This window comes from Phoxinus phoxinus (genome assembly GCF_949152265.1).
Source record: "Phoxinus phoxinus genome assembly, chromosome: 21".
In the NCBI taxonomy this organism is placed as follows: domain Eukaryota; kingdom Metazoa; phylum Chordata; class Actinopteri; order Cypriniformes; family Leuciscidae; genus Phoxinus; species Phoxinus phoxinus.
In genome coordinates, this window is record NC_136896.1 from 15,140,144 (window position 1) to 15,153,716 (window position 13,573).

Here is a 13,573-nt window from a genome sequence, read left to right on the forward strand (position 1 = left end):
ATAGTGTTCGCTTCAGTCTTGTTATAATCAGATTCAGCGCGTTCTTCGTCTTCAATCCGCAGTGGCGCCGAACAGAGCGCACGTCAGAAACAGAGGACAGGGTGTGTGTGTGTGTGTGTGTATCTGAGCCTCATTGGTCTGTCACTGCTCATCAATGTCAGAATATTAGAGATTACCAATCAAATCAAAGTAGGCAGGATTTATATTCACAGAAGCTACTGAGCGCGAATTTGAGCAGAGCGACTCGACGCTTCAGTTTATGGTCAAGTGCGATAATGTAAGTAGCTAAACTAAATATTTCACATTTGAACGAATTTACGTGTCTAATTTCGCCATTTTGAACTGAAAATAGGCCTTTGTAACGTGACTCGTGGAATGTAATTCGTTTACTGTCATTGTGAGGGGACGAGAAACAAAGCCGTTTTCATCTTGTTAGGCACAATATTAATAACGAATGTGTACATGTTGAGAATTAATATAGTACAATTTGTAGCATTCAGTAAATTAAAAAAAGTTCAGCTTTAGGAGGGGAAGATACAGGGCAAGATGAGGAGACAGAGAAAAAGAAAGAGTGATAGATAAGAAGTGAGAGCAGGTATTGACAAAAACGTCTTGAAATGCACATTTCAGAGAAATAAAAAATTTGAACCCCCTACCAACCTTACATTTAGGACCCATTTGATTATAAAGCCCTGTCTACGGCCCTGTATTAAGATCAATAATGAATGTGTACATATTGTGAATAAATTTAATAAACTTAGTTAGGCTACCTAGCTTTCCTAGTAGCTTTCAGTAAATGAACGTGTCTGAGAAAATGATTCATAAATCAACCTATCAGCTGACCCCAAGTTTACTTTCGTCATTGACAGACAAAAATGAAAAGCCTATACAGGAAGAGCCAGAGCAAGAGAAAAACAAAGAGAAAAAGAGTGATGCTGAACCAGATGTATATTTGTATTGATGATTCTAATTTGATTATTTTATATCCAATTGTTGATATTTGTGTTTTGAAAAAAGTTTTTGATTCATGTTTTGACTCCTAACCAATTTTCTACATTAAACATTGTCTTTTTATGTGGGCTAGTAAAATTCATTTCGGGCTACCAAAATCTGAAGGGTGCCTGCCCGAATGGCTACCAGCGATTTAGAAATTCTGCGAGCCCTGGTTTGGACTGAACGTTTTTTAAACGAATATGGTATGATGGGAACAAATGTGTGCTTTTTCTCTCAGTCCTTATTCGCCATCTTCTCTTTTTGCTCACTTTGTTGTGTTTCTGTCTGCATATAGAGTGGAACGCATTCTGGGAGGTATTTAGGCGAGAACTTTGGCATGGAAGAAAATCTGGTGCCACCTGGTTTCATATGAGTCTAAATGAACAATTTTCGTAGACACATTGGAAGATAGTAACACATTTTCTGTGAAGAGGAGAACATCTTACATGCCAACAAGGATGCTGTCAGCTCCAATAAACATAGCAAATGAAAGATTTGTGTCACATCACTGAACACATCCCAAGAACAAGAGTTAAATAAAGAAGCATCTAAAATGTCAAATTGGATGGGTTAATGGTCTTCATTCAGACTCTGTGAGAAGGAGGTGTGATCTGTCTAAAGGCCAGTACAGTGTCTTAAAGGAATATTTCACTCAGAATTCAAAATTCAGTGTTGAACACTTCAAGCATTTCCCACCAACAGTTTATTGTGACCATTGACTGTCAAACCTCACAGAGGCAAAACAAAAAAGAACCCTCATAAGAGTAGTCCATACGACTTGTGCACTATATTCCGAGTTTTCTGAAGTGAAATGATAGCTTTGTGTGATGAAAAGACAGAAAATGAAGTAGAGATGCAATAATATTTAAAATCTTTCCTATGGTCTATGTAAAAATTATACCATATTTAGTCTAAAAAAATGCTAAAAACTAAAGTTGTTTTAAATCAGTTGTTTTAAATGCTACCAGTGATGCATCACAAAATTAAATGTAGGGCATAAATTTATCAGTGTCAGTCACATCATGCAATTTGATTTCAAATAAATGTTCTTTAGAATTTTCTATTCATCAAAGATTCTTGAAAAAACATATATTCCGGCTTTTAACAAGAATACGATTTATTAATTAATTTTTTTAGCACCAAATAGCATATTCCAATGATTTCTGGAGCATCAATTGGCATTGAAGACTGTGTAATGGGTACTGAAAATTCAGTTTTGCCTTCACATGAATAAATTACCAAAATGAAAATTCTGGACCGAAAGCGAAAATTCTGGATGCACTTGGCCAAAAATTAGACAGATAAACATATCAATATTGATTATCAATATATTATTCTTTATCCAGTTCTATGCAACAGAATCACATTTAACAGATAAATTTTTTAAGCTATTATTATCAGAGCGTAGCGGGGAAGCGGATCAGTGAATTTTCCAAATCACTTTTCCAGTGTTGCCCAGCACGGCTATTCACACCATGTTGCAGCACAGTAGGGCTATTTTATATTATTTGAGCCAATTTTTATATTTTGCGATATATTGAGAGGAGCGTCTCACACACATACGACACAGTGATAACGGCTAGTGCGAGAGTGAAACCTGAGCGTTGTCTGAACACTGGGGGTTAGGCAGCATATATTTTCGGCTCATATTTTTCTCATTTTTCATTTTGCACTTTCGGTTCATCCCTACATTTTACAATATATTACAATAGAAATATTTGTATTTGAAATATAATTGTAATAATATTGCACAATATTCTTTTTACTGTATTTTTGATCAAATAAATGGTTTAAGGTTTAAGTTTGCCATGAGAGTGAGTGAATAATGATAGAATTAAAAAAAATGTCTGACCCTATTCAACTTTTGTTTTTTGGCTATCACACTCCAACCCTGGAATACAAGCCATGGGATCTGAATGCCAGTCAGCACTAAACCATGTCCCCATGACTGACCCTATACACTGGCACTCAGATAAACAAATATCCTATAGTGCTGTGCGTATATGTGTCTTTCTTTTCAATGGAACAGTCAATTGATATCGATCCAAGGGGATCCTTTGTCGATCCAAGGGGAGTTATATTGGATCAACTAGTGCACACGTGCAAAAGAGTGTTTGTTTGTTTTCGTGAACCCTAAGGATTGTCTATGAAATCAATGTTTACAGTGTCAATAGTACTGTGGCTTTTAGATTTCTAATACTGCTACTTATCAACTTGAATCCTGTATGAAGGTGAACCAATGTTTTAAAAAAACAAAAGAAACAAAAAAGTAATCTCTAATGAGTTAGAGGCAGAATCATGTCAGTAACTTCAGGCCCCCAACCTGGAATTGACACTGTTAATTCTTTACTAGGCTTATCTTCTCCATTTTTTTGTGCTCACACTGCTGGCCCCTTTCATCTACTCCCTTGGCCCGTCAAAGTAATCCCTCTATAGAGTTCGGTTTGTCTGTCCCAACTCACCTTCCTTCCTTTGTCGATCATCTTTTCCTTTTCTTCCTTATGTCTGTACTGGTTAGCGGATTTTGAAGTTCCAGTTCATATGGTGATGGTCACATTACCCTGATTGACCTTGTTAGTTGGTATGGATGTGTGAATGAGCATGGATTTTTATTGGGTGCTGTGATGCTTCCCAGAGGCGAGTCATGAAAGCGTACCATCTAATAGGGTGGCCTAGTGAAGCAGAGTTAATGCACTCAGGGTGACAGCGATGGATGTGAGTGTTTTTTTCCTTTTCTTTCGACACAAGGCAGGCTGGAACAGCTATCAAGGGGATGATACAGGGCCAGGGACATCTACTGAGGAAATTGCGGGTGTTGTCACGTTCTCTGATGTGAATTGGGTTGTTTTCAGCAGTGTTTGTCCTCATCACTGTGGTAGGAAGATGATTAGGCTTGACGCAACGGCTTGAGTGAGGGGTGCGAGGAAGACTGGTCGCTTGAGGGACTGCAGGCGTCCCTGTTGACATAGGTTAAAATGTTTGGACAGGGAGGACAGACTTAAAGCGTCCCCTGGTAGTGACTAGCCTCATTAAAAAATTAGCATGGCAACCAGAGTAGATCTGCAGCTGTCACTCATCAAAACTTTCTTTCCCTGTGTTCCTTACTTTTTACCAAGTAATGCCTGCTACAGACTGTGTGATTTCGACAATTCTATAAGATCATTACAAATCACACTGTATGACATGAATCTAACAAACTTGGGTAAGACATGTATGTAGACCGTAAGATAATGACACCTATTGAATTGTAGGCTATGACGCAAGTTAGTATATAGAAGAATAAAAATGTCACCACCAGCATGCGCTAGAGCAAGATGAATCGCACTTTGTGCTTTTTATGTGTGCTGAAAAAAGTGGAGGAAGCAAAAGAGGAGAATGTGGATGCTGCCATGGCTAGGGAAAATAGGACAGCTTGGCTGTAGTTTTAGTGCCATGTCATGTTGATCAATACGACATTTTATGTTGACATTGTTATTGGCTAGTCAATAGATGTAGGTCTCACAAACAAACTGTGAGATGATCATGCTAAATTTCTGACACAGTCAGATAATAACGCAGGCTATCTTTGGTCGCAAGACTGTGACAAAGGTCATCTTTGAACCTCTCTCACTGTATGACGTAGGACCACCGTTTAGGAGCCACGACCACAGAAATCGGCAAGATTGGTTATCTTTCGTCTGGGACAGCCCAACATCATACAATGTGTACCGGGCATAAGACCAGGGTGTCTAAACCTACTCCAGAAACCGAGTTTAGCTCCTCCAACCCTAATTAAACACATATGAACCAGCTAATCAAGGTCTTGAGGATGCTAGAAACTTCCAGGCTGGTGTCTTTGTGCTAAACTCTGCAGGAAAGTGTCCCTTTAGGAGAAAAAGCTAAGACAATAAGGGTCTGATCCAAAACATCATAGGTGCACTCCCAAAGCAAAGGTTTTTCCAAAAGTTTGGTACTTTAATTCTGCCGCATTCAAAGAGACTTGTTTGCATACAATTGTGAGATCGCATTGTATGTATCCTTCCCAAGGAAGGCAATTGCAGAATTCACTGTGATGAGCTCTGTGTAAGTAGTGCAAAGTGCTCTTTGAGTTGAGACTATGAAGAACTTTCCAAATTGGACACTTATGAGGCTCTATTTCAGTTACGATGCTGGAGTAGAGGGCAGATGCTCTTATAGGCACTAGGCAGCGAGGCAGCTCACTGAGATTTGGTACAGTCCCAATGTCGTTACAAATGTTGAGCTGCCTCATTTCCTAGAATCTGCTGCAGCGTCCCACAGCATCCAAACTGACATGAAACCTGGGCATGTGCATGGGCAACAACCCCATGTGCCACAAAAACGTGTAGTTGATTTCAGTAGAGCTTAAAATTAGCATATTGTAAAAAAACAGTCAGTTTACCAATCACCTATGGTCATGAGCCATTTCAGCCACTTGTACTCACAATCTTGTTCTTTCGGTCACTAACCATTTTTAATTGTAGTGTCTGTTCTCTAACTCCACTGGGGTGCCTCAGTGGGCAAGTGATGTAATAGGTGTGTGGCTGGACACCGACTATCGCAGCAAGCCTAGTCTCATTTTTGACCACAGCTCAGATTTAAGCACTCTTGGTCTCTACTCACAAAGGTGTATTTAAAGCAGACATTGTAACTGGATTAATTAGAAGCTTTGTCTGTTTCTTGTACATTCATTTGGAAAAGCTAAACAAGGATTTACTATTCCAAACATCCAGTCAGTTTTTTTTTGTCAATAACTCTTTAGTAATGACCTTGATGAAGGGCTGGGGGAAGGGTACTTCCAAACAGCAGATGAGATTTTATTTATGCTCTTCACTGCTTTGTGTATTTAAAAAAAAAAAAAATTCTAGCTGTAGTTACATGCAAGTGGTTTTATCTCGTGCCAGCACAGCAGAGACACTCAAAACTGGTCCAACCACACAACCCCCAAATTCTCTCTTCCTCTCTGTCTCTCACTCTCTCTTCTCTCCGTTATGAGCACAATCGCCACATTTACACACAAACGGCCTGTCCGTCTCAGTCTCTCTCCCATCCCCCGTGCGAGAGAACTGTAAGCCAAATTGCTGCTCGCTGGACGACCGGCCATAAATTAGACTTTTGACAAGCCTGGCTGCATTGTCTTCCCCCCCGCCCAGCCCCTAACCCTGAGCTAACCTACTCTCGGCCTAGAGCTGCCCAGCTGTGGCTTGCTACTCAACATGGCCTTGTCTCTTCCTTCACACAAACATGCACACTATCTCTGTCTGTTATGCTATTTTGCTCATACTCTGCCCATTCTCTTGCCTCCTCTTTGATTGCTGCTCATTATGCATTTGTTCCTCGGCTGAATCAGCTCTTTGACTTGGGCCTGAGCCATGCCCTTGTAATGACACCATGACCGAGTTTTTATACACCCAAACATGAAATTGCATATGCAAGCCACACAAAGAGACTTTACAATGACTAAACTTGAGCTTCTATGAGATAAATAGCTCATGATTAATTTGTTATTGCATGTTATGTGCATTAGGGATGTCAAATGCACTTTAATTTGGTCAATATTTTTGTTGATTTGGTCGAATGCATTGTATCTAATAGACATGCAGTGAAAACACACACACACACACACACACACACACACACACACACACACACACACACACACACACACACACACACACACACACACAAACTTATATATTTAATAATGATTTTTTAATTATTTGTTAATATTTATTTTTGAATAATTTAAATAATACAGTATTTATATTAATATTTAGCATTTTTCTGTGGTATTAAACTATATATTGTTTAATTTAATTAGTTGATATAGTATTATGTTAATTGTTTTAATTTAAATAATTTATATATTAGTAACTGTTTTGCTGGCGTATTAATATAGCATTATTTTTTTACTTTATTTAACTAGCTTATTAATTACTGTAATTTGTTATATTATCATATTAAACTTTTTTGTTGCATATTTAAATATTGCATCATTTGTTAGTATAAAATATTTTTGGATTTTAACTGTATTCATATTTGACTTTATAATTGTTAATTTGCATGATACATGTTGGTATCACGACAATCCTAGTGTGTGTATATTTATTCTACACATGCACGTCGCTTTCTAGAGATGTCGCATTACTTTGGCCCCTGCATGTGTGACTGTTTGTGTGGTGGATTACAAACATGTTTTTTGCATGTTTATTTGCATGTGTGTGTATATTTGTCCTTTAGACAGAGGCAGCATGGAGGGCTTAGTGGCTGCTGGTGTCAGGGTGGAAGGTCATTATGATGTGGAATGTACCATAGGCGGAGAGGGGGGGTGGGCGGATGGAAATATCACAGGGCAATATACAGCAGGGGAGATGGACCCATACGTGTCCTTCCCTTTCCCCTGCTAAAGCCCTTCCCTCAGACCGCTGTAAACCCTCCAGATAACAACCTCTTATACTAGCAGCATTAATCATTAAACTGTCCTCAGTGTAATGCTATGAACGCATACCCAGTATGATATATTCTATTGGAAATGACCTCATAAAAGTACAGCTTCTCTTTTGCCAACATGCTCAGGCCCTTCTTTCGCTCCCATCATGCACTCTTTCGCATCCATCCTCCAGACCAAACAAACCACAGATATTTAAAAGAGCCGTCTACAGGATGTGTGCCGTGTGCTGGTGTCCCTGAGGAGCGTCCTTGTTTGTGTTTGAATGATCTGAAGAGCTTAAGGCCCCTGGCTGTGGGAGTTTGGGATCGACCCAAAGAGGAAAGTGCAAGGTCCTGAACCAGAACAAGAGAAGCTTGTTGCTCTCTATCTCCCTTGCTTTTGCTTTTTCGCTCTTTATCTTACACCTCTCACTGGAGGTAGCACATTCGTTATGTTCCAGTTGGACCGGGTTCTGACGCGTCTCCCGCAGAGAAGCAGCCCACACAGTTTAGATCAAAACTCTGGGATGATCCTCAAAGCGCATTATTAATCAAACAATACTTGTGCATGCACAAGATCAGCTCATTAGAGAACAGACGAACACTCTTTGCTTTGTTCTGTGTCTTATTTTGTATGTGATTTTTAGTTCCCTATGATGAAATGAACATGAGAGTTTCAAACAGTCACTTGTAGGACCAAAACAAGCTTTCAAAGTCACACACCCCCCCATCTCAGGGTTTGGTTTTCTCTACTCTTCATGTCATCATTTTTGACATGCCTTCGTTCTCACAGCTCGCTGACAGATGATTGTACACTGTGTTCTAAAGGTTAAACGCATGCTTGAACTCTTGTTCCCACAGACTTGTGGTTCATGAGAGAGGAGACAAAGTCCAATGGGCTTCCGTCTGTAGGGCCCTTTCATTTCCACCATGCAGAAAACGCAGACGGAATTGCGGAATCCAATCATAAAAATGTACTTTACTGTATAACGGGGAATGTCACCGAATTTGGCAACATTGGGATGAATGAATCGAGAGTAGGGCTGTACACTTAATCAAATCGAGATTCGAGGGTTGGGCCAATAGACGATGTCATCGTCCATCACAATGACATCACAATGTTGAGCCGGCATCGCGACACCCCCCCCCCATGTTTCCATGGTGACGCGTCATGCTTGGCACGTGATTCACCACAGCCAAATAACGCTGAATGACAGATGTAGCGCTTTTATTTCTAAATAGTAACAAACTTGCTTACCATGTCATCAACTATCTTCTATTCCGATTCTCAAATACGTGTAAGTGAGTTTTTGTCGTTTAAAAAACGTTATAAATGATCTTGATCTGTAACGTGAGATGGACGCCGCCATGTTTGTTTGGGCCGCAGTTCAGAGATTCCCGTCTGTTGGATTTATTACAGCACGTGAATTCATCAGTTTCTCCCGAAATACATGAAAGTAAGTGGCCGGTGAACTGGGAGAAGAATTGAGTAAACTTTATAGTTACTTGCAGTGTGTATCTGATATGAATAAAACACGTCGGCAAATATATTTAAATGGATTGTAATTGCTGCTTACATAGACACCATTGTGTATTTTACAAACTATAAATGTATTGTTTTGCTATAGATTATATGCATTTAAATGTCTGAAACCTAAAATAAACATTATGTGGTTAAATAACACTGACTGAATAGTTGTGATGTATGACAAGCGCTGAGCGAGTCGTCTTTAGCTCCGCTCCAGCCATAGCACGAAAGCACAGTTTGAATCTGGGAGTTACGTCACGTCACTGTACATTCATTCCCTAGTGGTCAGACGCTGCAAAGCGTGCCAAAAGCGAAATTGCTGATGAGATGTAGAGGAAAATATCTAGTGGAAAATGAGAATGTTACGTTACCCCAATGCAAGGCAATGATGTAGAAGTAGGCGTTGATCTTCTGCAGAGGCGGTCTCTCGTCACATGTCATACTGAGACTAAAGAGTCATTTGGCAGCTTGGTTTTAATAAAAGCAGTTTTTGGACTAGCACGAAATTTTGAGTTTTTATAGTACAATGACCAAAAGATCAAGGAAAATTTGATTTCTTCTTTGACCACTTTAAGCTTTCTGGAAAAGAGATTCGGTTAATGTCCTTTTTTAAGCAAACCCAAAACCTGCCTCTGATTAGACATAATAATTACACAAATAATTACACCATGTGTGCTTTCAGGTTTTTTTATTTTTTATGTGGCGTATGTGTGATAAAGTTCATAGGGGCGTGTGCGCAAGGCTTGTTACACGTGGAGGAATCAAAATAAAAAGCAACTAAATTACTTGGAGAGGGACAGACAGACTGTGTTTTATATAGAGCACTTTACAACTCCTCACTGTAAATGCAGGCTTCATTCAAACACAAGCCTCTGATTGGCTGCCGGTTGGGAATGTTTGCTGCTTGTCTCAGTGTGTGTTTATGTGAAAGCTGCTGAGTGTGGTAGAGGATCTGCAGCCAGGATTTAGGAAGCGTTTGATGTTGCTGTGCACATTCATTATGGAGCTCAGCACATTCGTTGTGTGTGAAGTTAAACTTAGTATGGTTCATATAATCAACTGCAGAGAACATCAGATAGTGTCTACTCATTGTAGTTTTGCTGCCTTTGTTTTATGTGTGTGATTCAATTTTAGAACGGCTTCATGCAAATCTGTAACATCGCTTTGCTTAATGTGTTGATTATATTTATAGCTGTTCATTGTCCCCAAAATGAAAGAAATCGGATTTTTGGATTCTTGTACGTTCTGAAGAAAACATGTACAGGCAGAAAGCAAGGCAGGACATGTAGAGAACAACAGGCCCAAAATAGAACAGCCTGCCTATGTAATTAAACACAGTATTGTGGGAAATCTTTAAACATGCACATTTACAGTAGACACAGAAATTATGAAAAGTCACAAACTATATATTTTCCATTGGTGTTTAATTTTCAACAAAAACATTGAAATATAAATATATACAGACACGTATTATGGAAAGTTCACAAATTATATTTTCCATAGGTTTTTTTAAACAAAAATTTGGAAATATATATTGTTTTATATTTATAGCTTTTTTTTTTGAAATTTTTGCAATTTCTCTTAGCCACTTTGTCCCACGGTTATTTTTAATTGCCGCCTTGTTTTTTTTAGCAGTTCACTTAAATAGTTCATTAGCATGACATTAGATTTCAATATATTCCATGTAGTCTCTCAATTAACTTTTTCTCAGCCATCGACATCATTTTCCATAATTTATGACACAAATATTTGTTCAGATAACTATATCATCCATCCATCCATCCATCCATCCATCCATCCATCCATCCATCCATCCATCCATCCATCCATCCATCCATCCATCCATCCATCCATCCATCCATCCATCCATCCATCCATCCATCCATCAAAACAAACAAACATGAAGGCGCAGTGGACTGTCTCATATCTCGTACCTGGACATGGCAGGATAGGATGAATTTGGATGTCAGTTAAATATACACCCTACTCCCTGATGGAGACAGCATGGGGATTTATTTCAGCGATCAGAGAGCTAATACTGTTGGCTTTCAACTCGGTGGCTTTAGATCTGTTATCTATATCTAGTGAGCATCCATGCCAGGGCTGTAATTAAAACGAGGTCTATATTGGCAATTTGAGACAAAGCTTTTTAAAGAAAGAACCCATGCGTCTTCCCAAAGGAAGCTACACTTTCTCTGAATCTGGCATCTAGACTACACTGCTGAATAGACAAAGTACCACACTTCTCTCATCATTTCATGCGTCCAATGGATCATTCAGCTGTAGTGTGTTTTCATTCATACTTTTGTTTAGTTTTGCTGTTGCATCAGTGGTTCTGTGGCCATTTAGTGGTTATTTATGTGATTGCCATGCAGCTGACAACAGATTCAAAAGTACCAAAATGACTGAAGTGTGTGTCACACCAACATAGAGTAAAAACCAGCTTCACTTTAAGAACAGGTATAAGCAACTGTTTTATATTTATATTTTTATATTTCTACACAAATGTGAACAAAAGAAATAAAACGAGAAGTGATTTGGATATAATATAATATAATAACTGGATTGAGCCATTGATGAGAAGTTAAATGTTTATTGGAAAGGAAAGGCCACGTGAGAACTAGTGGAACCTTTTTGGCTTTGTCTGAGACTATATTTGAAGGCTCTCCTATCTAAGTGTATCTCTAGTAATTCTGTTGTAAAAAATAAAATAGCTTTTAACATCTTTATTTATATATTTAATTTTATATTGTATTTAATTACACTTATATTAATAAAGCCACATTTTAATAATTGTAAGACTTATTGGGACTTAGCAATGCAGTGGATTGGCCATGATGTCATATAAACCTAAAAAAAAATTGTAATAATGATTATATTTAATAGTTAGTATATTTATTACTATTAATATGTACTTTATATTATTTATTAACATTTACATTATGGTATATAGGCTATGTTTATAATGATATAAAATGAGTCACAAGTTACAATGGGCCACTTTCGGGGGAAACAAATTAAAATTTTGGACAAAAACTAAATTTTTGACTGGTTTGAGTTTTATTCTAGGCGTTCAAATAATGTTATGCAAGTTCAGTTCATTACATTACCTAAAGAAAGTAATTCGGTGTCCATATCTGTTAGTTAGCTATAAATCATGATGCTACAATAACAAAAATGTATTTACTTATAAATGCTATTTAGCTTAAACTTTTATTGCTTATTTTGTGTTCTGTTCAAAAGTATATTTATTACAATTAATATGCACTTTCTTAAGTAAATTGTTTATGTACATTTAGATGATATATTGTATTTAAATAGATCAAACACCATTATTATTTATTTATTTTAAATAATAATAATAACAGGTCCAAAGAATGTGACACAGTATCCATTAACCCATAATGTAAGTTGTTTACTGTTTCAATGAAGTACTGTGGTGGTAGTTGTTATAATAATGGCTGAATTGTAAAGAAACTCCTAAAAAATAGCTGAACCATTATGGTAAACTTATTGTAACATTTAAAAATACTAATTTGTGTGTGTGTATGTATGTATGTATGTGCGCATGTGTTTGTTTTGTTTATTTTTTTATTTATTGAGCTAAGTGCTGTGTGTAATAAGTGCAAGTTTGGAATAACTAGGCCTGGAGCTTTTCAGTAGCCTACTTCTGCTATCTGCAAAGCTGCTTTTAAAGGATGTTTTTGGTAAAGCAAATATTACTGTATTGGTTGTAAAGGTTCAAGTGTTTTCAGTCGTACTGCACTTGCTCTTCGAGTGTGGGAGTTTGCAGTAACTCCTTTGAGCAAACAGATGGTCTGATCTCTGACCTGAGCTAATCAGGCACAAATTTGGCATGTCAAAAACCTGTCTTCAAGTCCTGCGCCTCCAATGCTATTTACATACTCCCCAAGCCCAGATTTTTTCCTTTTTTGTCTTTAGTCCGCGTGACATCCGAGTTCATCCATCCTCTTTTAAATTGAAACATTACGACATCACCCCCTCCCCTCAAAACGGTCTTGTTGAAATCAGATTAGATAACAAGATTAACCCCAGAGGTTTAGACCTGCCGCCTAGCAGTGCTAGTAGTCACAAAGAAAAAGAAAAAAGGAATGTGTGTTTTTGAGAGCAATTTTTTAACTTCAGGTTCTTACCGTTGCCTTATTATTTTGTGATGACAATGCTCCGCTGATTTGAGATATTTCAGGAATGTACATGTTAATACCTGTTGCAGCCACTGGAATTCAACACGATGACAGTAGAAGAAGATGTACCAACCCATTTTTAGAAATGGGTGCAGCAGTGCTTAGCTAACAGTTTTCTGTGTTTTTCCTGTAAACAGCCTATTCTCTGCGGGGATGGTATAGGGATGAGGGAGATTAGCTTTCCATCAAGACGAAGTAGTGGGGAAGAAGAAGTAGAAGAGAAGCCTAGGGTGGTTGCTTTTCTTTGTTAGGCTTTCTGCTGTGTGGCCTTTCCTGTTTGTTTCCCATACTGCATTTGAACCCCTCTCAACAAACCTCTTTTGATTTCTCGCAGGACGACGGCCTACGGTTCCAGCGATCCCAGGCTTGGGGAAATTATTAACCAGAAACAAAGCACGACAGGACACTGGTAGGTTCAGTG

At 38.2% G+C, this 13,573-nt stretch overlaps 1 protein-coding gene across 4 annotated transcripts in view; it reads left to right on the forward strand.

Annotated features, from left to right (window-relative positions):
- The window catches only part of thrab (thyroid hormone receptor alpha b), a 128,976-nt gene that overhangs the window by 40,899 nt on the left and 74,504 nt on the right, over positions 1-13,573 (forward strand). For 3 of the 4 annotated variants that reach the window (XM_079595714.1, XM_079595712.1, XM_079595711.1), the window contains one exon: positions 13,487-13,561. The exons of the other annotated variant lie outside the window; for it this stretch is intronic. The gene's annotated coding sequence lies outside the window, so the exon portion shown is untranslated. The remainder of the gene's footprint in view (positions 1-13,486; positions 13,562-13,573) is intronic. 4 annotated transcript variants of the gene reach the window in all.